Source organism: Nerophis lumbriciformis, linkage group LG01, assembly GCF_033978685.3.
Source record: "Nerophis lumbriciformis linkage group LG01, RoL_Nlum_v2.1, whole genome shotgun sequence".
Lineage (NCBI taxonomy): Eukaryota > Metazoa > Chordata > Actinopteri > Syngnathiformes > Syngnathidae > Nerophis > Nerophis lumbriciformis.
The window spans coordinates 40,202,097-40,230,070 of NC_084548.2; the positions used below are offsets into that span (position 1 = coordinate 40,202,097).

The following is a 27,974-nucleotide window of genomic DNA, read 5'->3' on the forward strand; positions in this document are numbered from 1 at the left end:
TTTTTTTGTGTGTGAATTATATATACAGTATATCCAACCATCCATCCATTTCTACCGCTTGCTCTACACACACACACACACACACACATATATATATATATATATATATATATATATATATATATATATATATATATATATACACACACACATACACACGTTGTTTTATTGTAATGGTGCATGTTAGTTGATATCCAGTATGTTTATGTTAAGTTTGTTTACGCAGTCAAACGTGACATAATGTCACAGAATTGAACAGTGAATATAAAGCGGATCAAAAAAAATAAGCATGATCATACTGATGTCGTGTAATAACTAGTGTCATTGTTGTGCTGAGTGAAGGTGCGCGCCAGCAGAGGTCCTGTGGGGCCAGTAGGAGCACAGTGTGCAGGCCAGTGCGCACACAAGGGGCCCCCCTGCCTCAGTCTCTCTCCATCACTGTGCGGGCTGGTCGCTTCCCTCTTTGCTTCTGTGCACGCATTGACTGTCAAACCCTCCACAGTGCGCGGACTCACCAGGGGAGGACAACCGGCGCTGCAGCTCCGTGGTCGTGGACTCCAATGTGGATACAAACCCCGAAGAGCTTCGATCCATGGGGATACTTTAACTGGAGCCTTCGACCAATTACATGAAAACAGGTACAGGGGGATATCTTCATTTATAGTGATATGATTTCACAACATATATTTCTGCATGGTTGGTTGCACTCAAGTCCGAATCCTTGCATGCATGAGGGTGAATGCGTGAAGCCATGAACAGTCCCAGCTGGACACAGTACAGTCTCCCGGTGGACAATCGTTGTCTTGTGTGAGGACATTTTTCATGAAAGCGGACCAGCCGGTTCTGAACACAAAGATCTTTCTGCACAATGCCGCTGGTGTGGGCGTCCGTTTGGTGCTGAGGCAGCGACTTTGTGTGACAGCACCATTATTCATCGAGATGCCCAATTGCATCAGTCCTATATGTGGATGGGGAAAGAGTCTAGAAAGGGGAAAAAAAGTCACTTTAAATGGCAATGCTGTAGTTTGCAGGGGTGTTGCTAATATTTGTGTAACCCTAACATGGAAGGAACATAATAATAGAAACAGATACAGTGCATTTCTACCCACGTCATGCATCCTATTATATTGCATTGTAATTAAATAACAGTATATTAGTGTCTGTAATTTCATAGTAATACATCATGTGAAAGTATACCTCATTAATTATATATTAGGATAGGATTTTTTTTAATGCTTGTTATGAGCAGCATATTTTGTGTTCGAAAGTAATGCTACACATTACATATACTGTAGTACAAGGCTATCCAAAAAGCGGGCCGAGGGGCATTTGCGGCCCACAGCCCGTTTTTCATTGGCCTGCGATAGTTACTGTTAAATAAGACTACAGCAAAAAAAAAAGCGGAAATGTTGGTAGTAAACATATTAAAAAAAACTGTAATAATTACACACTGACACCAATGGGACAAAACTAAAATGCTGTAAAGTTAAAGTTAAAGTACCAATGATTGCCACACACACACACTTGGTGTGGCGAAATTACTCTCTGCATTTGACCCATCACCCTTGATCACCCCCTGGGATGTGAGGGGAGCAGTTGGCAGCAGCGGTGGCTGCGCCCGGGAATCATTTTTGGTGATTTAACCCCCAATTCCAATCCTTGATGCTGAGTGCCAAGCAGGGAGGTAATGGGTCCCATTTTTATAGTCTCTGGTATGACTCGGCCGGGGTTTGAACTCACAACCTATCGATCTTAAGGCGGAATAAGAAGTAAAGAAGAAGTGTAAACTGACAGAGTAAGTAAACAACATTTGAATTAGTGTTGCCCACATTTTTGGTATTGGAGTATGTCCAGTTCAAGTATGCCTTTTGCAGCACACAGTTAATTTTTTAATGTTGCACATTTTTAATAATACAATTAAACAAGAAAACCATATTACCAAAACAAACCCTGCAAAAAATAAATATATATATATATATATATATATATATATATATATATATATATATGTTTTGTCACTTATAACATAAAGCTTAGATGGTTTTTAAAAACATCACCATTTTTAGTATGTGGCCCCGGGCAGAATCAGTTTGGACACCACTGCTGGAGGATATATGGTTTTAAAACATAAGGTATGGAGGACTTTGACAAGGCAATGGTTGTGCAATAGATTTGATGCATATCCCTGTTGTTTTGTCTAAATTTTATTTTAGATAAGATGAATAGAAATGTAAAGATGGTGTTTTTTAATCAAGCATGAACACAGTGACGCACACACAAGTCTGTAAAATGCAATCAATAAAACATCTGAAAGTGGACCAGTTGATTGATTCAGAGAATCATGGTCTTCTCAGCCTGGAGATGCTCATGAATCTTGCAAACGCCCCTCCAGCGTCCACTGAGTGCACTCAAACAAAAGTGGAAGGAAGTAGGACACAATTGAAGAATTGCGCATCACTTAGGGTGGGACTCAAAGCATTTTTTGGCCTAAATACTTTGGTGGAAATGCTTCAGTTGAGCAATGTTTTTTTTTTAATCAATGCAAATGTGATTAATAAGGTAAGGAATAATGATGTCTTATGAAAAGGAGTGCTGGTTCGGTGTGCAGTAAATGTGTTGCAGGCAGACACACACACACACACACACACACATCGTTAAGATGCACTTTAGGGGCAGAGAGACAGGCCCTCATGTGATGCAGACTCTCTGTCCAAATTCAATTCCGTAATGTGAGAGGCAGATCTAATAAGAACTGGAAGAGCATCTTCAATAATGAAGCCCCACCTGCATCTGTGCTGCAGAGTGAGGGCTGTGGCTGAGAGGCTTCATAAATAACTCAAGCCAGACCTGACATGTGCTGCTCCAACGTCTGGAAGCTGCCAATAATTTTTCTCATCTTCTAAAACACTGTTCTGGCAGGCCGAGGAAGTAGAACGGGCACCCTGCTTGGGTATGGTTTTGCAGTCATCAAATAAATGTGCTCTAGCTCTACTTCATTAAACAGTTCTGCAGGGAGAAATCCCTTTCTGTTGACAAGGAAAGTACAAGCAAAGCTCCCCTGTATGATTTAGGCATTTAACAACGCCGGGGAAGAAAAATTGTTAACACTGCTAAATACATAGGCTGTCACCTCATTCATCCTATTGATCCCATAAGGCAAAATCAATAGCAAATGATTGCTGAATTGATAGAGACGTATAAAATAAACACTCGGGATGTGATCAATTGACCACCTATCAGTATCGGACATTTTTTGTGGAAAAGTATGTGATTGCCATTGCCGATAACATTGGCGTTGTTAGGCCTATTTTAGGGGGGCTCAAGCCCCCTAAAATGTTCTTAAGCCCCCCTAAATAATTTGGTGTTATATATATATATATATATATTTTTTTTTTTTTTAACAAATACATGCCGACATATTCATTATAAAGTGGCCCGAATATGAGTTTAAATAAATTAATCATATAACCTGTCATTATTCACTCAGTTTCCCCTCACTTCATAGCGTAAATCACCAAAAATGATTCCTGGGCGCGGCACCGCTGCTGCCCACTGCTCCCCTCACCTCCCAGGGGGTGAACAAGGGGATGGGTCAAATGCAGAGGACACATTTCACCACACCTAGTGTGTGTGTGTGACAATCATTGGTACTTTAAGGGAGAGAGCCCCTTTAGTGTGTCAGTATCCAATCCATTCCACTTGTTCATATAAAAAATGCCCACATCAGTCAAAATCCAGTCCGCATTTTCTCTGCGACCTTGCCTGCGGTCCTTGGACTTGTTCATATAGAAAATGCCCACATCACTCTTGTAGAATCTATATAAAGTAATATACATTAGTCTAATGTTAAAACAATGAAAAAAAACATTAAATATATTTGTTTTATTGTATTGTTACATTAATAGCTGTTGTATTGTTATAGAATGGCTTGTTAAACATTTCATAGGATTTTCAGAGGGAGGAAAAACCAAGACATTTAATATAAAATGTCAAATTAATGAATACATTAAAAGAAAAAGAAAAAAAAATGGTTAAAAGCCATCGTTTTTTAAATAATACTAATAACAATTAATCATTTCTAAGTCTTTGTTAGCCGTTTGTGAAGTTTTGTGCTCGTGCGCTACGTTCGCTCGCATCCTGTGCATCTCCTGGGGGCTAAGCCCCCCCTGTCCTTAAAAGCTAGTGACGCCCCTGGCCGATAAGCACATTTTATTGCTGATTTTCAGCCACTCCTCTAATCTGAAAATGATCACCTCCGTTACGGCAAATAAACTGCCTTTCTTTGTATCTTGAGTATCATTATCAAGTTTCATCTTCACTGGAGGATGAGGCCAAACATATTACACACAGAGTAAGATAAAAAAAACTAGTTAAAGTTAAAGTACCAACGATAGTCACACACACATTAGCTTGGGTGAAATTACCCTCTGCATTTGACCCATCCCCTTGTTCACCCCCTGGGGGATGAGGGGAGCAGTGAGCAGCAGCGGCGGCAGCGCTCGGGAATCATTTTGGTGATTTAACCTCCAATTCCAACCTTTGATGCTGAGTGCCAAGCAGGGAGGTAATGGGTCCCATTGTTATAGTCTTTGGAATGACTCGACCGGGGTTTGAACTCACGACCTACCGATCTCAGGGCGGACACTCCAACCACAAGGCCACTGAGAATAGGGAAGTCATTTATATATTGTGTTGATATTGTCAAACTGTCAATAGCACTCACCATACATTGAAAAATGTACAGTTAATACATGGATGATCGGTTTTAGAGCCGGCAGCATAAAAGCCCTAATACAGAACACCTTACCATTACAGGGATTCAATATAGATGTTGTTGGAATAGCCTTAATTTGAAATAAATTAATTTCCTCTCCAATCTGTGAGATAAATCCTGTGTAGCAATTAACCTGCCTGGGATTAATTAACCTGTGCTTGTTGCTATCTCATAATGGCTGACTCTCGGGGCTCAGCTCTTCGCTCTACCTTACTGTGTGGATTGAAAAAGATCTGTGCGCTGCATTCCTTATCTCTGCGTCGTAGCATGAAATGGTCTCTGTTGTACAAGAAGTGGCGTGCACGGAATCCAGTCACATGAACGGCGGTTTGTCATCTGGCGAACAGTGGCGATCATTTTGTGCTGGCGCTTGTTGTTGTTGAGCAGTGAAGGGAGTCTTTATCTGAAACGCATCGTGACCCTGGCTGCTGTTCTTAAGCCTGACCCGGTGGCTGACAGCACCGAGAGCCATCCTCGCCATGAAAAGATAGCACTGTTTTAAGGGCTGCTGTTTAGACCCGGCGGGCCACATGACACTCCTTGCTGTGCATTACTGTGTCCCTCAAAGAACTGCTTTTATGGAGTCCTGACTATACAGACTGGGGGGAAAAGTGCAATGTTAACGCCTTCCCGACAGTTATGCCCTTTTGTCCGCATTACACAGCTTTCTTTCAACCGGCCATCTGCATCAGTGGCTCTTTGTGTATGGGACCAATGAGGAGAGAAGCTTTTTATCACCCCCTTCAGCTGCCGAGTGCCTGAAATATTTAACAGGGACTGCACTATTTTTGGGTTTGTGCTCAGTTTGTTTTGGAGCTTATGCAACAGCAAAGTGCATTGTAGTGTTGGAGTCCAGTTGACACACCTGTGATGCTATGAAGGTGATAATCATGTGCCTATGTCGAAGGAGTGTATTCACCTGTGATTTATGGCGCAGCCTGAGTAAGGGCTTTAGGCACCATTTGAGCGTGGGTAAATTTAATTGCCATTTTTATATAGCATCTTGTAGCTGGAGGAACAGGGACCAGCGTTTCAGGTTACCTCCTTCTGTGACATATTGATCAAGTCCTCGCTGCCTCCTCGCAGCCATCTCCGTTTCTCCGTCTATCGCTCTCAATTTGCTTCCATCGACCCTCCTCCTCCCATCTCCTCTCCTCCTGTGCCCCATGAGGTGTCAGATTCTCTGACTCATGTTCCGCCGTGGAGGATGGGAGGAAAGTAGGGATGAAAGCAAGCTATGGCGAGCAAAGTCATTTTGCAGATACAGTGCGTGACCTTCATCCAATGAGAGCGATGGGATAAAAGCCGAAGTTAATATCCTGCCAAAGTGTTTTCTCCACCACGCCAAAAACCATTCAGAATGATATATGGTGCTATAATACAAGCTTTCTAATAATAAGAAGCACGCCATTATAAGTCAAGGCAACGCCAACCGATCAGAAAATCCCAATTCAGAATTAAGAAGGATAAACGCTCTCTGCATAATCTGGTCGAAACAGCCGTGCCATCAAAACCAGATGTTCATACGTCTATAACAAGAAAGTCATTAATTTGCCAGTGAGATTAGGGAAAGATACATGACATTTTTTGACTGGATATGCATGCTGACAAAAGCTGTCATGAAGCTCAGGCCGTGCCACTGTGGCTCTGGAACCACTCAGTAGATAAGGACTGGCGTCCCAGAATAACCAGTAAGGTTCGTTATCTGCACGTTTGTGTCATTGCACCTCGGCAGGCAGACTGTGATTTAACTAACGAATCCCGGCATGCATCAACCCCTTGATGGTTTTTATGCAGAGTGAACGCTCAGGGATATGCCATACCATCAAAATACAGTCTTAGAAAATGATGGTTGTTCATTAGCCATATTGGCTCCACTCATAAGTATGCAGATTTAGAGGTTTTGGACGTGTCCTAGACAGCCTGACGTGAGGACCAGGTGTGATGGCAGGAAGTATTGATTCAACCCACTTTGAGATATGGCAGTCTTTATAAATGCTGCAATTTACACAATTTGTAGCTTCTGGTATGTCAACACGATGCTAAAAAAAGGAATGACGGTGAGAAAGCTTTTCTTGTCTAGATAAGAGAGTTACGGGCGATATTTAGGAGCCTTATCTAACTTGACAGTGCTCTATATTTATAAGCTCAGACACATTTTTACTGTTGGGTTTGTGTTCAGGTGCCTATTTAGCATACATTCACATGCGTTAGAAGTACAATTGTACAAGAGCTTTCATCTGAAATGATATACAATGTGCAAAATCCGCAATGGGCATTTGTTTCATCTTAAAATAACACAAACCTACTCATTTTACATAGTACCGGCTTAAAAAAAGAGAGAGTAACAGCTCTGATTAATAATCTATAATGTTAGGGGACGGCGTGATGAAGTTGGGAGAGTGGCCGTGCCAGCAACCTGAGGGTTCCTGGTTCGATTCCCATCTTCTACCAACCTCGTTGTGTCCTTGAGCAAGACCCTTCACCCTTGCTCCTGATGGGTCGTGGTTAGGGCCAGCAACCTGAGGGTTCATGTTTCCATTCCCACTTTCTACCAACCCCGTCATGTCCGTTGTGTCCTTGAGCAAAACACTTCACCCTTGCTCCTGATGGGTCGTGGTTAGGGCCTTGCATAGCAGCGCCCGCCATCAGTGTGTGAATGTGTGTGGGAATGGGTGAATGTGGAAATAGTGTCAAAGCGCTTTGAGTACCTTGACGGTAGAAAAGCGCTATACAAGTATAACCCATTTACCATTGCCATTTAGTTGAACCGGCTAGGACACCTAAGTTAAGCTCTTTGAGTGTCTACAAAAGCGCTGTAAATCCATTTTGTTATTAAAGGGGAACTGCACTTATTTTATCTTTTTTTATGTGTGTTCTGAATAGTAAAAAAAATTTTATATATATATATATATAATGCTAGCCAGAAGCGGCTAACAAAGCAGCCCATTCATCTACTCAGCTTAAACCCTCAAAAAAACACCCCAAAAATGGCAACAATGCAACATTTACATGTCGTAACCTGCATAGGAACCAAGCTATAGCAAGATTGTTATTGTAAGTACTACCACGGAGGAACTACTTTTGGTAACACAGCACCTTGCTCACAGAGACACTCACACTGCTCCTTCTGCCACTAGAAAAGAGATACGAAGGCATCTGAGCTGCTGCGGCTGTAGCTGCTTAATCGCCTCGGAGTTTGTAAAGTTCAATGCTAAATTATAAATCACGCCTCACACTTGAATAGTAGAAGGATGTGGCCACAAGATGAGAAGTTGCTCAACTTTGAAATTTAACTTGGACCCATAAACACTGCTAGAAAACTTTGCAAGATGCTCGTTTCCTCCCAACATATTTTTTTACCTGAGCAGTGAGGATTATGCTGAATTCATCATCTAAACCAGTGGTTCTTAACCTGGGTTCGATGGAACCCTAGGGGTTCGGTGAGTCTGGCTCAGGGGTTCGGCGGAGGTCAAGACACACCCGACTCATCGTGTAAATAAAAACTTCTCCCTATCGGCGTATTATGGATACGGCAACAGCAGAAGTCAGACTGATTTGCAGTTGTGTAATTTGTTGTGAGTTTATGCACTGTGTTGGTTTTGTTGTTTGAACAAGGTGATGTTCATGTACGGTTCATTTTATGCACCAGTAATAAAACATGGTAACACTTTAGTATGGGGAACATATTCACCATTAATTAGTTGCTTATTAACATGCAAATTAGTAACATATCGGCTCTTAACTAGTCATTATTAAGTACTTATTAATGCCTTATTTGGCATGGCCTTATTATAACCCTAACCCTCTAACCCTGGCCCTAACCCTCTAACCCTAACCCTAACCAAATAACTCTAAAATAAGTCTTTGTTACTTAGAATATGTTCCCCTAGTGTCCAAAAAACTCTAAATTAAGTCTTTGTTACTTAGAATATGTTCCCCATACTAAAGTGTTACCAAAAACATAACTTTGTCTTGAATTTAAAAAAAAACCATTTTATTTTTCACTAAAGAAGGGTTCGGTGAATGCGCATATGAAACTGGTGGGGTTCGGTACCTCCAACAATGTTAAGAACCACTGATCTAAACAAATAACACAAGTCCTGTGTTGAAAGATACAACCATCCCATCAGTCACCATCCCAGTGAGAGCGGACGTTGTAAGTGACCGTTTTATTATGTTGGTATTTTCTTTTTCTTTACTTAGCACTTTAGCACTTCTGCACTTTGACTATAGCTGGGTTTGTTTATGACCCAGCTTCTAATACGTGTAGCTCATCCTGTGTATATTCAGGCTCAAAAACATAAGGTTGTGGATCCTCATTTGACCCAAAGTAGTCGTTGTTGGCTCTCAAAAAGTCTTGTCTGATTAGTAATGGTCGTCAATGTTGGAAGTATCGATCGTTGCTGTGAGCGCTGCAAAATCAATGCGCCAGGGAAAGACGTTCTCATACTGCTTAAATTGAAATGTACTGTGCTAAAAATATTATCCATCCATCCATTTTCTGCCGCGTGTCCTTCTCCGGTTTATTGTCATTTTTTACAGACGCAATATGAATGTGCCTGTTACTACTTTACATAAATACTTATTACATATCCCCATTACCTGCATTTTTTTTTTTTACTATTTAGAAGGCACAGATAATAGCGATAAATGTTTATTCGTGTCTCAGAGTTTGTGGATGACACAAAAAACGTCACTCGTTTATAGTTTATGGTGTTTATTTTCAACATGCATACTATACAGTTACAATATGATACATCACGTACTTCCAGTTTGTCATTACATGTCTGAAAATGAGTTGGAAGAAGCAGAGCTTAAGTCCTAGCATCAGTGCTAAATATTTACATACAAGATAGGTTTACTTCAGTGCAGTGTCTTTAATGAACAATATATTTGGTTGACCACTTGTGCAGAGATGCTAAGCAAGTATTTAACAGAGACATGACATGATTTTATTACAAAAATGATTTCTCATGGGAAAGTGCTGTATTTTTTCAAATGTATTTTCAGATTTAGTGGACTGGTTGTGGACTACTAGTGAGCATCAGTGGCTCACCTAGTGCATGTTGCAGGGTCAAAGTAATATGGATACTTCTATATGGTGCAGTAATATCACTGATGAGTACCGCTCTCCAAAATGATCCTACAGAAATATATTGATGCATTCTCTACTTTTGCTAAACATCATATTACGAGGGGGAGTTTGTTTCAAACCGAGTCAGCCACCAAGAGTATGGAGCCAGAACATTGGCAGTAAGATTTGGTATCCAAAAACATAATTGACATTGTAGAACAAGTTGTATTGGCACTGAAACAAGTTTTTGCAACAAATAAATACTAACTTTGAAAAAAAAAAAAAAATTGGTGCATTTTTTCGATCCTAATATTCAGGTTTTTGTACACTTTGTGTTTTTGTGTGTTTCAAAGGTTTTTATGATCACTTCTCTTTTTTACGATTTTTTTTTTTACGATATGAAAATAATGGCTGTGTTGTAGCGCGAGTGGGCCGGGCTTTACTGGACTGTAAAAACACCGTAGAGGAAGAAAGGAGGACAGAGTGTAAAAGTTATATGAAATATTCGTGTTAACCTAGCCATACTTTGAGGATAAGCGGTACAGAAATTGATTGTATATTTTTAAATTATCCATGTTTGTCTCGATATAGCCGTGATATTTGGCGAAACTCTGTATGGAACAATACTGTATTTATTGTAGCTGTATTTATTCATTTAAAACATTTAACACCAGACATGTAAAGCTTGGTGTGACAGGAGTAACCAATTTGTGTTAAAATACGAGACTTTGACTATCGTAATGTGGAGCAACCTCCAGCGGTTCATCCTCTTGTTCCCCCGATCATAAGCCTGCTCAGTGGAATTGTGGTTAGAGTGTCCGCCCTGGGAACGGTAGGTTTTGAGTCATGCCAAAGACTATAAAAATGGGACCCATTACCTCCCTGCTTGGCACTCAGCATCAAGGGTTAGAATTGGGGGTTAAATCACCAAAATGATTCCACCGCTGTTGCTCACTGCTCCCCTCACCTCCCAGGGGGTGGAACAAGGGGATGGGTCAAATACAGAGAGTATTTTCACCACACCTAGTGTGTGTTTGTGACTATCAGTGGTACTTTAACTTTAACTTTATATCCAGGCTGTAGAGACAATTTCATGCAAGGAAGTAAAACCTTACATCTGATCGATCTTTTTCTTTCTATCTTTAAATAGGTGGATAATGTCTTATCGTGTGTCTTATTGTATTGTATTGTCAAGTATTACAAACCCCGTTTCCATATGAGTTGGGAGATTGTGTTAGATGTAAATATAAACGGAATACAATGATTTGCAAATCATTTTCAACCCATATTCAGTTGAATATGCTACAAAGACAACAACATATTTGATGTTCAAACTGATAAACTTTTTTTGTTGTTGCAAATAATCATTAACTTTAGAATTTGATGCCAGCAACACATGACAAAGAAGTTGGGAAAGGTGGCAATAAATACTGATAAAGTTGAGGAATGCTCATCAAACACTTATTTGGAACATCCCACAGGTGAACAGGCTAATTGGGAACAGGTGGGTGCCAAGATTGGGTATAAAAACAGCTTCCCAAAAAAGTGATGTAACACAGTGGTGAACATGCCCTTTCCCAACTACTTTGGCACGTGTTGCAGCCATGAAATTCTAAGTTAATTATTATTTGCAAAAAAAAAAATAAAGTTTATGAGTTTGAACATCAAATATCTTGTCTTTGTAGTGCATTCAATTGAATATGGGTTGAAAAGGATTTGCAAATCATTGTATTCCGTTTATATTTACATCTAACACAATTCCCCAACTCATATGGAAACGGGGTTTGTATATTGACGTGTATGAACAATGTGCTGAAACTGCTTTTTTTTAATGTTTGTATTTATTTTTTGCCAAAACTTGTTTCAGTGCCAATACAACCTTTTCTACAATGTCAATTTTGTTTTTGATAGCAAATCTTACTGGCAGTGTTCTGGCTCCATACAAGAGCAGCATGCAGTCAAAGGGTCTCAGGAGGGCCTTGTGGCTGACAAGCGGCTGGCTGTGACATGGCTATGCTTCAACTCTAAATGAAGCCAAGGTCTGATAGGGGAGGGCAGTGCCCTGTGCGCCAAGGACTGACCCCTCCCATTATATGTGACAGAGCTGAGACAGACACGGCGAGAGATGAAACACTGCTCTTCAGTTTCAAGCGTCTCCTGTTTCGCAGCTTAAGCCTTCTCTCAGCTCATTGAAGAGATTGTGGAAGCGTGTTTGGTGCATTTTACCTTTTTCAAACGCTTTTTAGACTTGTGAGATTTGACATGTAATCCAGACACGGGATGAATGTTTAACTGTATGTACTGTATATAGAATGTATATGAGACACCAGAGTGGATGGTTTGATATCAGGCAGATATAAATGATCATTTGTGAAAGTGAGGAGGACGTTTAGAGACATGCTTGCAAGTATAGCATATGTGCATATGTGCATACATAGGCGCCAATCCCGTGGGTGCTTCGGGGCCTGAGCACCCATGGAGAATGCCGAGCACCCACGTGGAATTGATTGCGACTTTCAACCTTTTAAATCATTTTTGAAAAATCAATCTTGTTGCTGTTAATTTGGAGGCGAGTTTGATCCGATTTGCATACTAAAATTGTCTCAATTCATATTGCCTATAGTTAACAACACCTAACCTAGATTTCATTGTGTCCGACAATGACTGAATGATAGATTCATCTTAACTTTGAACACACTGCACTTGTGGGAATGAATCTCATACTTAGTCAACAGCCATACACGTCACACTAAGGGTGGCTGTATGAACAACGCCAACACTGTCATAAATATGTGCCATATAGTGAAACCACACTAAACAATAATGACAAACATTTTGGGAGAATATCCGCACCGCAACACAACATAAACACTACAGAACAAATTCCCAGAATTCCCTGCAGCACCAACTCTTCCAGCATGCTACAATATAAACAAATGCCATTGGTGGATCTACACCTAACATCCACTGTAATGATAACACGTACAATAGCGTATCTAGTCAATACTACTATAAATACATCGATAATTTTTAACAACACAAAACCTTCTTTCATTTAAAAAAAAATGTATATTATGTTTATAAACTCAGGAAATATGTCCCTGGACACATGAGGACTTTGAATATGACCAATGTATGATCCTGTAACTACTTGGTATCGGATTGATACCCAAATTTATGGTATCATCCAAAAATAATGTAAAGTATCAAACAACAGAAGAATAAGTGATTATTACATTTTAACAGAAGTGTAGATGGAACATGTTGAAAGAGAAAGTAAACAGATATTAAAAGTAAATGAACAAGTAGATTTATAATACATTTTCTACCACTTGTCCTTATTATGTAGACAAAATAATAGAATGCTAAATGACACAATATGTTACTGCATACGTCAGCAGACTAATTAGGAGTCTTTGTTTGTTTACTTACTACTAAAAGACAAGTTGTCTCGTATGTTCACTATTTTATTTAAGGACAAAATTGCAATAATAAACACAATATTTTTGGGTTAAAATAAAGCCAATAATGAAGTTTTTTGTGGTCCCCTTTATTTTGAAAAAAATCGAAATACTTTTGTAAATATTTGGATCGGGACAACACTAATACATACACACCGAGCACCCACTGGCAGAAATGTAGATCGGCACCTCTGCGTGCATATGTGTTGGCCAAGCCATTCTGCCATGGCTTGGCCAACACGTATAGGTAAAGCTTATACAAATATGCAGGCCCTCTTTGAATCTTTGTTTGAAGTTTTAATCAAAATGGAATCACGCTTAATTAATCAAGAAGCATCTGCATGAAGTCAGTGCTGCCGGTATTTGAGATAACTTGGCCTTAGCGTTATGGAGCTCCTCTGCACATTCTCCATGGTATAGGCAGGACTGCTAAATGTCAGTCAAGTTTGTTTACGTGTGTGTAGTTTTGTGTGTCGAATGTGTGTGTGTGTGTGTGTGTGTGCATGTGTGCATGTTTGCACCCGGAGGATCTCATTTAAATTTGTGCAAGACAACAGTGACTGACTGCCCACCACTGAAGGGGAGTTTAAAGTACTAATGGACTACTCATTTCCTTTCCTCCTTTTTTAGGTTGTTTATGCTTTTTTTGTCTTCATTACCGTCGAGGTCTCGGGGGAAGATGCTCTCATTGTGTCATTTTACGTATGCAAACAGAGTTTCAGGCTGCAATAACAGAAAAGTTTTTTCCTACATAGTTGCATGTTTGCAGGGAAACTTTCTCTAGAAGATCTGCAAAACATCTGTGAAGTTTGAATACTAATTAGCCACTTGTGTATTTACATGTGTATTGATATCTAATATTATGTTAATTATAAATGGTGGGTAGGTAAGTAGGTCTTTATTGTCATTGCACAAGTACAACGAAACTTTGTTTTCAGCGCAAACCCGTTCAAGATTAGACAAACAAACAGCTGATGGGTCGCCACAAGGCGATATGGGAAAAACGTCAACGCTGGGGGAGCATGAGTAAAAAAATACAATCTATACTGGGCTCCTAAGGGGGCCCAGTCTGTAGTGGGAAAAAATCTCCGTAGCAAAGCACATATACATATTACAACATCTGCGATTTTTACAGTGGTAACTCGGTTTTTGTAAATAATTTGTTCCAAAGATCTCTGGTGAAAATCAAATTGTCTGTGTGCTCACACAACTTTGTTCAATTTAAGCCATCACATGCAAGCACGAGTCATCTTTGCCCTATACAAAACTATGGAGGACAGCCGTCCTTTAACGTTTGGATAGACTAAGGGCCAGTCGTAATACAGCCCCTCGCCCTACTTTTTAGCTCTATCCCTAAATTGTGCATGTTCCCGTGAGGGTAGTGGTGTCCCAAATACTCTTTGCATGTAGCGGGCATAACAAGGGGTAGGGGGTATGAATCTAGCCCTTGAGAGCAAGGAATTCCAGATGCTGACTCGCCCAGGGAGGGTCAAGAAAATTCCCCAATTTCTGCATAAGTTATATAATATATTACATGTTAGTTTTTAATGTTAGCCAACTAGCCGCGCTAGCTAACATTAGACTAAAACACTGTCGAAAAGCTTGCAAATGTAAAAAACATTAACTTTGCAAACCCTCAAAAAATTCACAAGAGACAACAGTCGTTGATGGCGGCTTCTACTCTGTGTTTGTTAATTCATCAACCAAAGCATGATAAATGATAAAAAAAACATCTCAACCGTTAACTCCATTGCTGCCGGGTTTGTTATGTAATGGTGAGACTTGGGTTGTACATCACACTATTACTAATAAAGTAGTACGGTACTAATGAATAAAAAAATGGTACTACTACCTTTGAAAAATACCGGTACTTCTTTTTCATCCACATATGCTGCTGCGCGCCGCATACAAGCAGAAACAGTGTGTAGAGGAAGAATGGCAAAAAACGACAAATCTACTATAGAGGGTACGTGAAGTGCAATATGGAGGTATTTGGACTTCAAAACTCACGATTAAGGTGACACTTTAAACCATACTTGCCAACCCTCCCGGATTTTCCGGGAGACTCCCGAAATTCAGCGCCTCTCCCGAAAACCTCCCGGGACAAATTTTCTCCCGAAAATCTCCCGAAATTCAGGCCGAGCTGGAGGCCACGCCCCCTCCAGCTCCATGCGGACCTGAGTCCGCTTTCCAACAATATAAACAACGAGTTTGCATGTCCTCCCCGTGACTGCGTGGGTTCCCTCCGGGTACTCCGGCTTCCTCCCACCTCCAAAGACATGCACCTGGGGATAAGTTGATTGGCAACACTAAATTGGCCCTAGTGTGTGGATGTGAGTGTGAATGTTGTCTGTCTATCTGTGTTGGCCCTGCGATGAGGTGGCGACTTGTCCAGGGTGTACCCCGCCTTCCGCCCGATTGTAGCTGAGATAGGCTCCAGCGACCCCCGCGACCCCAAAGGGAATAAGCGGTAGAAAATGGATGGATGGATGGATACAGTAAAGCAGTTTGTCTGCCGTAAACAGCAATGTTGTGACATTCTTAAACAGGACAATACTGCCATCTAGTGCATTTGATGAAAGCACTTTTGTGCGTGCCCACAACAATGCATCATCAGAGTTCAGCATGGTTAGAAAGATAGTGACAGAGAATAGAACAAGGATGGACAATTCAACCCTTAACTCAACAATTAGTAGATGAGTGTTATGTGTGTGTATATGTGTAAATAAATGAACACTGAAATTCAAGTATTTCTTTTATATATATATATATATATATATATATGTATATATATATATATATATACAATAAAATAAATATATATTTATAGCTAGAATTCACTGAAAGTCAATTATTTCTTATACATATATATATATATATACATATATATATATATATATATATATATATCCCCCGCGACATATATATATATATATATATATATATATATATATATATATATATATATATGTCGCGGGGGATATATATATATATATATATATATATATATATATATATATATATATATATATATATATATATATATATATATATATATATATATATATATATATATATATATATATATATATATGTATATATATATATAAATGTATATATATATATATATATATATATATATATATATGTATATATATATCTATATATGAAATACTTGACTTAGTGAATTCTAGCTGTAAATATACTCTTCCCCTCTTAACCACGCCCCCAACCACGCCCCCCGACCCCGCCCCCACCCCGCACCTCCCGAAATTGGAGGTCTCAAGGTTGGCAAGTATGCTTTAAACATGGAAGTGCCACGCTGCAAGGCGGTGATTTAAAACATGCCTCGCCAAAGGTGGCAACACAGTATTACCACCTTTGCTTCAAACTTAGGTAATCTTTAAATGCCACGCATTCAGTTCTGCACAAGGAGTTTAAAGAGTGACAAGTAATGTAGTTAACAGCTCGCCCTGTGCACATATAGATACGTAGATGCGCGCACAGCTGGTTGGCTTGTTGCCAAACAAACCCGCTTAAGTAGCGTAAACTAATGCAAATTAATTGACTACATTTTGTGACAAATTCCCACTATTCCATTTGTGTTTTATCTTTAACAATGTGTGTTTTACCTGCTACTTGTCTTATCTGTGTACCGTATTTTTCGGAGTATAAGTCGCACCGGAGTATAAGTCGCACCTGCCGAAAATGCATAATAAAAAAGGAAAAAAACATATATAAGTCGCACTGGAGCCCGGTTAAACTATGAAAAAAACTGCGACTTATAGTCCGAAAAATACGGTACTTTTAGCCATAATATTGTTTTCAGTATTTACTAATGATTGTATTTGTTTTAAAGCACAGATCAAAATTGGCAACCATAAATCATGAAGCATTTAGTACAATGTCATTAAAGCTTTCTATTCTTTTCTAACCTAATTCTAGATTATGGCAAGCTATATGTAATATGTAAAATTGTAAATTGTTATTTGAGTGCATCGGTGCAATAAGAAAAGTATTTTTAATGTATCGTAATATTTTTTGTTAAAATTAAGCCAATAATGACAATGTTTGTGGTCCCCTTTATATTGAAACGTATAAAAATACATATCGATATACAGTACATTTTGGTACCTACCGGTATTCTTATTGACTTTGATTTGACTATTGCTCTGTGCTACTGTACAACTTTATTTGGCTCTACGGTGGGTTAACAGTGTATGAAAATCGAGACATATTTTTGGTAAGAATGTTCGCCTAAAACTCAACATGAATGATACTACAAAAAAGGGTGGCTGTTTGTGATGCAACCAATGTTTTGTATTTTCATGAGACACATCTTACATGCAGTACTGCAAAGCCTTTATTCAGCCAAAGTGAGTCCACTCTTTTCATTTCAACAATGTTGTTGCCTCTTTGTTTAACTTCGCAGCTTGAGTCCACCATATAAGTGCACATGTTTTGTTATTTCTTCTTCTGTAACATTGACCCAGAACAGTTTTTAGCCACTTGTGAAAGGAGAAAATCAATGGAGGTTTATAACATGAGAAAAGGTATGCTGCAAGAGTGCATTGAGTTTTGTAAGGTTAAATATCGCGATAGTTAGCCAAATTCATATTTTTTCATATGCTGCGGTGCATAGAGTATCAAGGGCCTGATTGACTAAGATCCAAATAACAAGTGCTAAATAGCATGTGCGAACTGTAAAATTTAGTGCACTATTTCTGGGCGTGTTGTGGGTTTTTTACTAACACTGCATGTACGATTGATAACTTCAAAAGAGGTGCAGATATTTTTGAGTATATACCAGTTGTCACCATGGAGACGCTCATTTCCCTCCACATTCATGTTATCAAGCTTTCAAACCAATGTTGTTGAACATGCAGCATCTAACTATAGAAAAATTGTGAAATATAGAAGTAAATAGACCCCAAAAAATAATGTAGGCACCAAATTGGAGATGGTGTTAGTAGACTCAATCATTATCCTGAGTGATGCTTGGCCATGAAAGATAAACAAAACTAAAAAATATTGATTTTGAGCAAAAAGCACATTGAACATTGCATAGCCCTCTGCTATTGTTATCACCCGTCCTATTTCTGGATGACTATTTGCGTCATGCGCTTGTGCTAAATGTGTTCAGCAGAGGGTTTTGTTTGCTTGCAAGCTAATCAAAATGGCACATGAATAAATAAAAACATAACCTCTCCTGTGTTTGTGATTGCCTGCCTTTTTGGGGCTAAAACAACAACTGACAATTTAGAACCTTATACAAATGACTTGACTTTAGAATAGTGGTTCTCAAACTTTTTTCACCAAGTACCACCATAATGACCGACATTAAAACACAGTAGCGTAGTAGGCGTATTCATTGAAAAAAGGCAGAAGTTTTATTAAACAAGTATACTTAATATTTTTGGCCACTGTAACATTACATACCGTTTGAACAGTAGCACTGTGTTTAACTATAGAAAAATAAAACACTGTAGTTAAATAATGAATCAAGTAAAATTAATTGCACATAAAAGTTAAAGTACCACTAGATGAAGCCCACACCATAGTTTTACTAGTGTCGTAACAATTCTTAGATATGTTTGTTTAAGTTCCTGCCTCTTTTACTGATTATTTTATCTTAGATGGTGCAGCATGTTGACATTAGCTATGATATTTTAGTAAACATGTTTTTTTCTGTAATGCAGGGGAGCATCTGATGCATCATGAGTATATTGTGCACTTTCAACCTTTGTTTCAATACCTGTGTGCATGGCTGCAGGCAACAGTACCATCTCTGGAATATGTTGGTCTCAAATGTTCTCAACAATGCATCTGGTTGTGGAATTCTCCTTCTGAATGGCATCTCATCTTCATTCTCCTCACTATCATCTACTCTCTTGCAAGTGTAGTCAGGTTAAAGAATGATTGAAGCCAGTGGATGGATATGAATCACACTGCACCTCCTGCAAAAAAACTTGGAACGTTGGACATAAAGTCATTGGCATTCCTTTGTTGTTTTTTACCAGTATGGCTGTGAAATTTAGTCTTGAATTGCGTTCATTATTCCCATCATTTGAGCATCCAGCGTTGATGAAAACCGGGACTTCTTATTTGTAACGTTTTTTTTTTAATTATTATTATTATTTGTAATTTTTTTTTTATTTTTTATTTTTTTATTAATCAATCCAACAAAACAATACACCGCAATACCATAACAATGCAATCCAATTCCAAAACCAAACCCGACCCAGCAACACTCAGAACAGCAATAAACAGAGCGATTGAGAGGAGACACAAACACGACACAGAACAAACCAAAAGTAGTGAAACAAAAATGAATATTATCAACCACAGTATCAATATTAGTTACAATTTCAACATAGCAGTGATTAAAAATAAATTAATTATCATTAGACATTTATATATATATATATATATATATATAAAAGAACAATAGTGTCATAGCGGCTTACACTTGCATCGCATCTCATAAGCTTGACAACACACTGTGTCCAATATTTTCACAAAGATAAAATAAGTCATATTTTTGGTTCATTTAATACTTAAAACAAATTTACATTATTGCAATCATTTGATAAAACATTGTCCTTTACAATTATAAAAGCTTTTTACAAAAATCTTCTACTCTGCTTGCATGTCAGCAGACTGGGGTAGATCCTGCTGAAATCCTATGTATTGAATGAATAGAGAATTATATACACACATATATGTATATATATATATATATATATATATATATATACACATATATGTATATATATGTATGAGTGAAGATGAGGTAGATCACCTCGACTTGGTCATTTGAAAAGTAGCTCGCCTGCTGAAAAAGTGTGGGCACCTCTGATCTCGAGCCTTAATGAACTCCGGGCATATCTCATCCACCCCAGGCGCCCTGGGACTAAGGAGCTTTATAACTACCGTGGCAACCTCAGCCCCAGAAATAGGAAAGCCCACACCAGGCTAATGAAAGATGGGAACAAAAAAAATGTTGTGTTTATATTATTTTCCAGTTATACATACCATTTGTGATGTCCCCTATGTGTTGTTCTCAAAATCCTTTGTGGATACATGTTAGCATTCATGTAATAAAGATACACATGATGTGTCACACTGGGGTCGATGATTGTGGTCCATGTTGCAGAAGATAAACGGAGACAGCATGCGGGTACAAGGTCTGTAATATAACCAAAGACTAAAGCACTTGTGCAGCAAAGGGCACACCAAACAAACAATAATGCATTTGGGAGACTATATGGGAACAAACTTACTCGGAAGCCTTAAACTAGAGAAGAGCGTTTAACAACATCCATACAATCTCCCAGCACCAGCTGGACTTAAATAGCAAGGACTGAACTCAAAACAAGGGCCCTGGGAGACGAAATAAAGGAAGTGGAACTACAAAATAAGTGCACAGGACAGGAAATCAAAATTACACATAGAAAAACACTAACAAACTAGAAATAAGACATGGTCTGGTATAAACAGCTGTGACAAGATATTTAGTAATATTTAGACTAGACAAATAAGTAATTACTTAGGGGCAATTAGTTGCTAACTTATATGCACCTGCATAGACATTTTGCTTGATGGCAAATGTTACAGGTATATGCTGATATCTGTTTCCTGAAGATGTGTGCCAAATTCTGTGGTAATTCATCTAAAACACCTTGAAACAACAGTGGGTCCTTCGTAGAGTGAATTAGGCTCTGTGAGAAATATCAGGTCAGTCTGGTTTATGGGGTAAAATGTTGGGGTATAACAGTAGCACAGTGTGGTGTATTTGTCCCAAAGATAATGGCAAAGGCTGGGATCATGCAAGAAGTCAGCTGGAACAGGCTCCAGCTCATTCAAGACCCTAATGAGGACAAGCTGTATTAAAATGGGATGAATAATTCACCCATAGTTCAACTTTTTAAAGAAGAGTTATCTTAAACGGGGTGCATGCATAAAGATTTTCTAAAGCTGAAGAGATCTGGTATCTCTTAAAGACCCTACAGTAGGGCTGCACGATTAATCGACGGACGTCGTGGCACATTTGGGAGAGTGGCCGTGCCAGCAGCCTGAGGGTTCCTGGTTTGATCCCCACCTTCTACCAACCTAGTCACGTCCGTTGTGTCCTAGAGCAAGACACTTCACCCTTGCTCCTGATGGGTCCTGGTTAGGGCCTTGCATGGCAGCTCCCGCAGTGTGTGAATGTGTGTGTGAATGTGGAAATAGTGTCAAAGTACCTTGAAGGTAGAAAAGTGCTATACAAGTATAACCCATTTATCAAATCAACATTGAGGTTTTAATCAGTGCAATTAGGTAACCGCAAGAGGGTTGTTTTGTTTTCGTTTTTCTCCGCTGTCAACGGCATTTGAGTGACAGACATGTTCACTAATCAGAATTGTTGAGCCTGGCGTTTGTTCGTCTCTCGCTTCAAACAGGGAAAAAGACGTCTCCCTCTTTGCATCGCTCTCAGCACCTGAGTGTGTTTATTTACCAGTAGAATTAATTGAACACAGTGAGCCATCTTTTCAGTCATTCACAATCTTTGCCTCAATAGTGGGAGGAAAGCGGGGCAACAGCTTTACACACACAGGAAGCATGAACATCAACATAGAAGAGCGAGCGACGAATGCCGTGATCACGTGATGGCAACAAACAAAAAGACAACGTCCGACTTTGTGTACCCAACTGGGAACACATGCACTATTAAGATGTTCATTATTTATTTTAAGTTAAATTTGCATTACAGAAAAAGTGTATTTTATTTTTTGTTTGTTCATTTATTTAGAATAACATATTTATTTTCCTTACAATTACAGTACAATGGTGAAAAAAAAGTATATAGTAATGAGGAATAAAAGTTTATATACTCTTAAATGGCTGCTTGCATTTGTATCATATATTATAATAATAATAATAATAATAATAACTGGGATTTATATAGCGCTTTTCTAAGTACCCAAAGTCGCTTTACATGTAGAACCCATCAAACATTCACACCTGGTGGTGGTAAGCTACTTTCATAGCCACAGCTGCCCTGGGGTAGACTGACGGAAGCGTGGCTGCAATTTGCACCAACGGCCCCTCCGACCACCACCTATCATTCGTCATTCAATTCACCGGTGTGGGTGGCACCGGGGGCAAAGGGTAAAGTGTCCCGCCCAAGGACACAACGGCAGCGATTTTTTTTGGATGGTAAGAGGCGGGGAGCGAACCTGCAACCCTCAGGTTTCTGGCACGGTTGCTCTACCCACTACGCCATGCCGCCATGATTACATTACATTATAAACACTGTTTTTATAGATTATTTATTCAGTTAAACAGCATGATGTAGACAAGTCTGTCTGCAAAAAGCCAAATATGTTTTAAAGTAAATTATTGCATATTGTTCTAATGTGTGGCACCTTAAGACAAGAATATGTTGATTGACAGTCTAAAAATAACATTTCTGCCCTCACTTGTTACTTTCACAGTTTTATGCATTTTATGTATAAAATATAAAAATCGCAATCACAATTTTGGAGATAAAAATCGCAATTTGTTTTTTTCCTCAAAATCGTGCAGCATAAAGATACAAATAAACACACAATGTACCTAGGGCTGATACGATAACATAATTTTGCTCGACAATTTATTTACCTACAAATTATTGCCGATATATTGCCATAATTTTTAGTTGACCAAATTAACCACTGATGTATTGATAATACATAAAAATAATGCATGTATATCATTTGAAATGCAATAAACTTGTATTTCTCGTATATTTTAACATTGTAATTGGAAAATAGACTTTTAAATCTCCAAGTTAAATACAATTTAAAAAAAAATAACAATAAAATATACTTTGTAAGCAAAATTTTGCACTTGAATAAGTAACTTTTAACCTTCATAGAATATTTTCATAACTTCATCGATTTACAACTAGTTGAATGACACCTCTGCCATGACCTGAGAGTCTGTATCGCTCCACTGGCACTTTGACAGCAACTCTGAGAAATAAAAATGTGCTGTCTTGCTTTACGGCATATGTCACTCTCCTTTCCTCATTTATTAAAAAGATGGAAGTTGGTGCGAACGTCCACATGCAAGCGTTCCATTTGTACTGGGAAGTTGGAATTTCCAAGTACCTTGTCGGAATTTCAACTGGAATGCACCTCGGAAAGTCGGAACATTGTCACCACCCCGAGTTTGTTTCAAAGATGGGTTTTCTGGATGTAAACAATTATGTCCACTTTTTTAATATTCGTTATTAGCACTTCTGATTATTTTTTGTCGCAGTAAATCAGCCATAAACAATGTATTGTTGTATGTTTATATATGGTGACGTAACTGTAGTGTAAACGATATTTATTTAATGTGGTATATACGCTGTAGATCTCTAGCAATAGCACTGTGTTTTCTCTTCATCCACTGTGTGTGAGGGTTGCAGAAAGAGTGCATATTTTTCATAAGTTTTTTTATATTTAGACAAGGAAAGCACAAAAATACCCTTCGTGGATCTGGCAATCTTGGTTTCTGACATCGTAGCTGGACTCAGCTGTGACGCCATTCCCAGCTCCGACTTTCCACTTCCCAGGTAAATGGAACACAGGATTATACTGCTATCATTGTAGAAGCTGCAAAACAACAACAACAACCAAAAAAATGAAAAGTTTTGCCCAAGGAGACAAAAATAAGAAAAAGGGAGCCTACCCGGATAAAAGGACAGTCATAGATCCACAGCTTTCACTCGGTGGCGTGAGGTCACAGACTAGGAGGCAATTTCGACCCGATGCTGCCTTGGCTCTGGTACTGCTCAGCTAGTAACTGATTTTCGATGCTCAAATCAAAATTTTGCCACACAGCAATAAATAGCCACAAGCTTGATAGTTCCACACTGACATAACCAGCCACGCAACAATCTCTAAAGTACTGTATAAAGAAACAACAATGCAATGACTGCAAACCGCAAATATGAAGTTTGAGTAAAATATGTAGGTTCCGACTGTGGAAAGATAAGTCATACCGAATCATTTTGGTATTATCGTGTCAGTTTGTACGTGACAGTAGAAGATTTATGTTTCCTCATAGGAAACGTGGTCTTCCTTCAGGCAAAACACTATCCCTTTGGTCCATTGGCACCGCTAAACTCAACCAAAACTGAAAGTTCTTAAGTGGGGCTTTAAGGAGGGGCTGGGGGGGGGGGGGGGGTCCTCAAATATACACAACCACAACAAATAAAATGGCTAAATAAAATATTGACAAAGTTGCACTTCAATATTAAACATGTAGGGTTGTACATTAACTAACTGACAATCAAGTTAGCACCTTTTTAAACAAAAGTGCAGAGTAACAATATAAACACTACAACGTAAGCAGATATTAACAGGTCATATGCAAAACACAATTAAGTCTGGCAGATTTCGAGTGAGGAACACCAATATGACATAACAACATGACAAATGTCAAACGTTTGCAAAACATTTAGAAATGTTAGTTTTGTAACAGTATTAAATGGCAGTATGTCTTTGGCGATGTATTTAACCACACTTTCTGTGAGTGCACACCATTATACGCTGTTTTGTTTGCGCTCATCTTGTTCACCAAACGCAAAGTGACAGTCGGGTGGTTGTGTTTCAAGTTTGTTGTATTCACACACATTCAGCTCCTTGGTGTTGATAGTCTCATCTTGTTGCAAAGGTTTAAACCGAATTATTCCCACACTGGTGCGGTGGCATTTGGTTTTGTGAAAATGTTGTCCATGTTAGCTAGTAGCACTGTGTGATGCTAGCAGGCCACACTAACAGTCAAAAAGACACGTAAAAAAGGACAAGAGAATTTGCCTCCTTCCTTTCATTCCATTATGGTACAAACATGCGCAGCTGCTGAAACCGATGACGAGCATGAATGCTCTTGAAGCCTTTATCGACGCTGAAAAACTTAGCGACTTAATTTTAATTTATCCTTGGTTAATTGACTTATCGAATATCGGTCCGGTGTATGTGTGTGGCGTGCTACGGTGATATAGACTGACCATACGTCCTCTTTTCCCCGGACGTGTCCTCTTTTGCGGGGCTGTCCGGGCGGGGTTTCTTAAATGCTTCAAATGTCAGGCATTTTGAGTCAGGGTTGCGTGTATTTTCAATGTACGTCAAGGGTTAAGAAGGGGTTAAAAACAAAACAAATTGTGAAGGCGTGTGCACGCAGCAGCATTCGTGAGGGAGGGGCAGAGACAAAGAGAGCGAGAGAGCATACATAAAATGTATGTATGCCCTGGCACACCATTATCATCATTTCATGACCAAAGCAAAACACTTTTCACACTTTTATACTGAAATAAATACACCTACAACTTATTAAATAAAAACATAGAAAAAAATACCAGCAGCGGTAAAGTTTAGATCCATGAAGGAAAGAAGAAAGTGAATGTTTATAACTGAATACATTTACATATGCATACAAATGTGTCTTCTTTTTTAATATTTTCTTTTAATGAATTAAGTAACGTTTATGACAACCTTTTTCCAAAACACAATATAGAATTTGAGATATAACAGGACGATGCATACATTTATCATTTGTTTTCAAAACGCTTACAAAAAAGTGGGACCCCAAAAATGTACCCACTCTTATGACTTGATGGGGTACATGGGACCCCATTTTAAAAAAATTCCTAGCGGTAACACTGCTGTCAACAAAGGAGAAAAAATGCTTTATTTAAATAAATATATTAATTATAAAGCAAGTTCAAGTATCATTGGCAAATTTTCACCTAGTCCGGCCTTGGCGTGCTGCCCGCCTTGGCACGCATATATGTGTTCTCTTTTTGGGATTTCATAATATGGTCAGCCTAGGTAATATCAACACAGCACAGTAATTTAAGTTTGAAATCTTGGTCTAATAAAAAGAAGAAACACAGCAACCACCATAGCTACAACCGGAACACCAAAACAGGCAATAAGGAAAATTATATTCGAGAAGAGGGAATGATGGTAGTCTTGGGACTGTTTTTGACACAAAATTAGTAAAAGTAAGTACCAATGACTGTCACACACACACTAGGTGTGGTGAGATTACTCTCTGCTCCCCTCACCCCCATGGGGGTGAGGGGAGCAGTGAGCAGCAGCGGTGGCCACGCCCGGGATTAATTTTTTGGTGATTTAACCCCCAATTCGAACCCTTGATGTGCGCCAAGCAGGGAGGTAATTGGTCCCATTTGTATAGTCTTTCGAATGACTTGGCCGGGGTTTGAACTCACGACCTACCGATCTCAGGGCGAACACTCTAACCACTATTGTCCAACTAAAGGAAAGAAAAGACTGTGAGAAAAAACATGGCGACAGCGTTAACACAGACTTTATCATCTACTGAGTGAGCGAGAGGGAGGTGAGGTTTGAGTTGTCAAATTAAGCTGTCAAAACGGCTGGTGTTATTAGCTAGCCAGTACCACTTAGACCTAACTGTTATCAACCTACTTAACTAAATCTGTCACGGAGCGATTACCAGAAAGTAGTCGGCTTTCCAAACAGACATTAAGATTTTAGTTTGAAATTTGTATACGTTTATTATTTACGAGTCATAGCCCCAAACCATTTTGGAGTCAATTATCGGGGAAAATTCACGCTTGACCCAATGTCATACTTGCCAACCCTCCCGGATTTTCCGGGAGACTCCCGAAATTCAGCGCCTCTCCCGAAAACCTCCCGGGACAAATTTTCTCCCGAAAATCTCCTGAAATTCAGGCCGAGCTGGAGGCCACGCCCCCTCCAGCTCCATGCGGACCTGAGTGACGTGTCGACAGCCTGTTTTCCCGTCCGCTTTCCCACAATATAAACAGCGAGACTGCCCAATCACGTTATAACTGTAGAATGATCGAGGGCGAGTTCTTGGTTTCTTATGTGGGTTTATTGTTAGGCAGTTTCATTAACGTCTTCCCAGCGCGGCAACAACACACAACAACAGCAGTCACGTTTTTGTCTACCGTAAAGCAGTTCGTCTACCGTAAACAGCAATGTTGTGACACTCTTAAACAGGACAATACTGCCATCTACTTTACATGCATCTGTGACAATAACATCTAGGGCGTTTAGAGAGTGCAGTGCACAACTGCGCACACAACAAGGAGACGAAGCAGAATGCATCATCAGAGAGGGTGTTCAGCATGGTTAGAAAAATAGTCACAGAGAATAGAACAAGGATGGACAATTCAACCCTTAACTCAACAATGAGTAGATGAGTGTTATGTGTGTGTACATGTGTAAATAAATGAACACTGAAATTCAAGTATTTCTCTTATATATATATATATATATATATTATATATACTGTATATAATAAAATAAATATAAATATATATAGCTAGAATTCCATGAAAGTCAAGTATTTCTTATATATATATATATATATATGTATATATATATATATATATATATATATATATATATATATATATATATATATATATATATATATATATATATATATATATATATATATATATATATATATATATATATATATATATATATATATATATATATATATATATATATATATATATATATATATATATATATATATATATATATATATATATATATATATATATATATATATATATATATATATATATATATATATATATATATATATATATATACATATATATTAAATACTT

At 38.7% G+C, this 27,974-nt stretch overlaps 1 protein-coding gene across 1 annotated transcript in view; it reads left to right on the top strand.

The window, feature by feature from the left end:
* Window positions 1–253: 253 nt before the first annotated feature.
* pcbp4 (poly(rC) binding protein 4) overlaps window positions 254–27,974 on the top strand; it is a 92,123-nt gene continuing 64,402 nt past the window's right edge. Inside the window, exon 1 of the mRNA XM_061981155.1 lies at window positions 254–638. The gene's annotated coding sequence lies outside the window, so the exon portion shown is untranslated. The remainder of the gene's footprint in view (window positions 639–27,974) is intronic.